Here is a 4,882-nt window from a genome sequence, read left to right on the forward strand (position 1 = left end):
TTTTTCTAGGTGTAATCGGACACCTAATAAATCTTCCTTTTAATAAAAAAATTTATTTTATAAATTTTCTTTTAAAAAGGTCGAGTTTAGGTCTACGTCAAAATCCAGAGAAAATTAGGGTTCGGGAGTCGGTTACGCGCGAGGAAGGTATTAGCACCCTCGCGACGCCTAAAATTGGTATCTCGTTAAACGCATGTTGTCTTAATTTTTTTAAAAAAATACGATTTCAATTTAATATTTACTCGTGATCTAATTGAAACCCAGAAGTTTTTTGTTTTGAAAACGCGAGAATTTTGAAACACAATAATTTTTTGAGAACACGGAAATTTTTGAAATACGAGAATTTTAGAAACACAAAAATTTCTAAAACACGAAAATTTTTGAAAACACGAGATTTTTTTTAAACACAAAATTTTTTTAAAAAACACGGAAATTTTTGAAACACGAAGTTTTTAAAACGTACAGTATTTAACACGAATCGACGATATTCACCCCGACATGGCGATGAAATCGTCGAATTAGTGTCAAATCAATTCAACTTAATATTTAAAGTGATTCTATTAAAACACGAGAAACCCTTTTTTTTAAAACGAGAATTTTGGAATATTTTCAATTCTTAGAAGGGTGCCCCGTATTTAACACGAGCTATTGATATTTACCCAACATAGCGATAAAATCAATGGCTTGATGCTAAATCGGTTCGTTGCCTTATGCATTAAAATAATATTTTTTTATTTTAAACATGCATATAAAATGACATAATAATGTTTCTAAAAAAACTATTTTAAAAATGCTAATTTAAATTAAAGGAAACACCATTTAAATACATGAACTAAATTAAAATGAATTTAAAAAAAATTACCAAAAGCCCAAAGTTATGGGCTTAAAGAATGGGCCCTCTTCTTTTTTCTTTTTTTTTTCGGATTGGGCCTTAGCGGGCTGGCCTGCTTCACTGCTGCAATCGGGCCTGCTGGAGCTGTTGGGGTGTTGGGTTGTGGCCTGCCGTTGGGCCTGCGCTGGATCGGGTCCGGGTCGGGTCAGGCGGGTCGGTTCTGCTGGCTGGCCTACTGCCTGTTGCATCTGGACTGGGCTGCTGCCGAATCTGGGCCTGCTGGTGTGCTGCTGAGTGCGGGCCTGGACTGCTAGTATTGGGCTGCTGGAAGAGTGGGCCTGCTGATGGTGAGCTGCTGGTGCCCTACAAAAAAAGTGGCCTGCTGTTTTTATTTTTATTTTTTATTTTTTTATTTTTCTCTCCTTTTTCTTTTTCCTTTTTCTTCTTCTTTTCTTTAACTTTCTCTTTTTCTTCCTTTCAAACCCTAGCCGCCGCCATTGGTGATCTCTTGCTCCGTTCGGCGGTGTGACGACCGGCGTTTCCCTCTCGTTCTTTTTTATTCTTTTCTTCCTTCCTCCTTTTCTTCTTTTTCTTTTCTCTTCTTTTTTCCCTTTCTCTCCTTTCCTTTCCTCTTTTTTCTTTCTCTTCTATTTCGGTAACCCCCAAGGTTGAAGGTGTCGCCGCCGCACTCGTCTTCGGCTCCTCTTCGCGCTCGGTGGCCGACGATTCCAAGGTAAATGTTTTTCTTTTTATTGATTCTTGGCTGCTAATTTCTTGGAAATTTTTTCTTGATTTTTGCTTGGTTGCTTCGTGATTGGGTTTTAGGTGGTGTTGCGGCGATTGCGGTGGCGGTGGTTGCGCGACGGTGGCGATGGCCTTTTGCTTGCTGCTGTTTTGATTTTTTTTGAGTTTTCTCTGCTGTTTTTTTTTACTTTTTTTGGTTGCTGAAATTGAGAACCCCCTTTTTCTCTTCAACTTTTTCTTTTAAAACCTTCCACTTTGTCCTCTTCTTCTTTGTTTTCAGGTGGCAGTAGAGGAGGGGGAGCAATGTCGATTGGGGGTATCGGCGTGGAAGGCGGTGCACGCAAGAACGCAGATTGGGGGCAGTCTTGTCATGCCCAGAAGGACCAAAATGTAACGGGTGCAAAGTTTCTGGGGAAAAAATGTAATTTTAAGAAAAACATGGGGCCAAAATGTAATTTCTAGAAATTTAAGGGGTCAAAATGAAATTTTGAGAAAGTTAAAGGGTCAAAGTGTAAATATAGGAAAGTTTAGGGTCCAAAATGCAATTTAAAGAAAATTTAGGGGTCTAAATGTGATTTATATTTTTTTTGTATTTTTTCTGATTTATTATTATTTTATTAATAGTATTAAAACATAAAAAACAATGGGCCAAAGCCCAAATAAGTCCAAAATTAAATTATTTAAAACCTAATTATCCAACCTTACATGCCCAACCATTGGGCCCAATCATTAGGCCCACATGAGGCAAGCCCAAAAAATCATAATTTTTTTAAATATATATATAAAATAAAATAAAATAAAATAAAAACACGAAGAATGTACCGGATAAAATTCAGTGATTACAGGTTCTATCGGTACTTTTGAATTTTTTATTTTGGTTATAATGGCATGTATAGGTTATTTTGGCTAAATGTTGGTTTATATGTGTTGTTGGGATTAGTCATATATTTGGCTTGTGTTTTGGTATTTTGGTATGTGCATAATTTGTCTTATAATGTTGATGTGTGGAATGATGAAAGATAAAATAGTAGTTGAAAATGCATATGAGGTATGTTTTATAACTTGGTGTGATTTGGTGCTATGTTACAGTAAGTGTATATGTATTTTATGCTATTGAATAAGTGGTACAACTGGTACCAAATGGTAAGTTTTAGTAAATGATTTACATGTTGTGTATTAATGCGATTAGACATAAAAGTTAGTTGATTACTTGGTTACATGAATTATATGGTTAAACATAATTGTAATGGTCATTTAAGGTGCCTAAGGGCATATTGATTTTACGTGAATATACTACATGTTTAGGGATTGATTTTAGATGTTATAATATGACTTGTTTATATACACAATGTTGATTGTAGGTTGACACCAAATGGGGTGAGAAATATGTTTTGTAAAATGACCTATTTCCGTCCACACGGGTAGAGACACGGGCGTGTGTCTCAGCCGTGTGTGACACACGGCCATGTGCCCCCTGTATCTTTTAATTATGCAAGTCAGTATGCTCACACGGCCTAGCACACGGGCATATGGCTTGGCCGTGTGACTCAAGTCAGAGAGCTCTCAAGTTTGGACACAAGTTGGGACATGGCTGTGTACCCTTATTTCGAATGCCCATATGGCCTGAGACATGGACGTGTCTCTTGACCGTGGGAGCCACACAGCCTGACCACATGGGCATGTGTCCCCTATACCTATGAAATATTTGAATGTTTTTCGAAAAATTTTCTGAGTACCCAGTTTAGTCCTGACTTATTTTTAACATGTATTTTGGGCCTCGATGGCTCACATAAGGGACAATATGATGGATTTGGATTAGTTTCTGATATGAGTGCTAGATGATATGAAATGTCTGTTATTTGATCTGTAAATTCTAGTAATGCTTCGTATCCTGTTCCGGCGTCGGATTTGGGTTAGGGGTGTTATAAAGATAGCCCTCATTAAGGTTGTTTTGTGATGGAATATGATTTAACAAATGGCCAACTTTAGGAATCCAACTGTCCTTCCAACATCTCATGCTATTATCGTTTCCAACTGACCATATAACATTCTTATATAGGGGGGCCAAATCTTCAAAAGAGATTCCCAAAGAAATGAGCAGTTCCCTCGAATTAATATAAACAAATATGCCTTCCTCCACCATATACTTTGACCTTAGAACACAGACCCATAAGGAATCAATATTGGTTAACATGTTATACCCCAATTTTAACATGAAGGAAATGTTTTGATCCTTCAACTATTGAATCCCCAACCCTCTAGATGCCTAGGGTTGACAAACAAACTGCCAATTAACAAGGGTCATCTTTCTACTCCCCCTAGAATGCCCCCAAATGAATTGTCTGACAATGTATTCAATCTCCTCACAAATACTTTTTAGGGTTATCATGATCTGCATAAAATAATTAGGGATTGTGAGGAGCATCGGCTGAGGTAATGTGACTTTACCAAAAAGAGCTAACTTCCTTGCATCCCACTGTTGGAGTCTAGCCTTAACCTTTTTCACCACAAACCTCAAGAAACTATTGGTGATCCTCTCATAAAATAGTGGAAAACCTAGATATGAACCAAGATTATGGACCTTCTGAAAGCCGATAGTCTCACATAAACGCCTCCCATAATTTTTATCAATTCCCTTCGAAAAGCAGATTATCGTCTTGTTAGTATTAATTTGGTGCCTAGAGAAACCACATAAATTTTCCAGAGTCTTCTTGATCAATATCGCCTATTTTGTGTCAGCTTTGCCAAAGATAACTAGATCACCTGCAAAAAAGAATGTGAAAGTAGAGGTCTTGTTCTAGACAAACAAATGGGACTCCACTTACCTGTATTTATGGAATCATGAATACATTGACCAAGCCATTCCATGTAGAGGACAAAAAGATATGGTCATAAAGGACAACCTTGTCTATTACCCTTGGTCGGGTTAAACTTCTAAGTCGGGACTTCATTCCATAAAATCTGCATAGACGTATTCATGATAGCCGACATAATAACCTTCCTAAGGAATTCAAGAAAGCTAGCCACCCGAAGTGAAGCTTTAATAAAATCCCAGTGCACTCTATCACATGCCTTCTCCAAATCAATCTTGATTTCTATCCACCTCTTATTCTTGTGTTTGCTCCTTATGGAATATATCACCTCCTGAGTGCCAGAATGATGTTATCCGTGATATTTTTCTCATCAACAAAACCAACTTGATTTTGTCTAATAATTCTAGGAAAAACCATTTTGAAATGATTAGCAATAATTTTCATGACCAACTTATAAAGAACCGAACATAAGCTAATAGGACGAAATTGCATA

The 4,882-nt window shown here is 37.1% G+C and overlaps 1 long non-coding RNA gene across 1 annotated transcript; it reads left to right on the forward strand.

Moving 5' to 3' along the window:
• The first annotated feature begins 434 nt into the window (after positions 1 to 434).
• On the forward strand, positions 435 to 2,168 carry LOC107909760 (uncharacterized). Its single transcript, XR_001687353.2, has 2 exons — positions 435 to 1,565; positions 1,658 to 2,168. It is a non-coding gene; the product is annotated as an uncharacterized lncRNA (long non-coding RNA).
• The last annotated feature ends 2,714 nt before the right edge of the window (positions 2,169 to 4,882 follow it).

Source organism: Gossypium hirsutum, chromosome D02, assembly GCF_007990345.1.
Source record: "Gossypium hirsutum isolate 1008001.06 chromosome D02, Gossypium_hirsutum_v2.1, whole genome shotgun sequence".
In the NCBI taxonomy this organism is placed as follows: domain Eukaryota; kingdom Viridiplantae; phylum Streptophyta; class Magnoliopsida; order Malvales; family Malvaceae; genus Gossypium; species Gossypium hirsutum.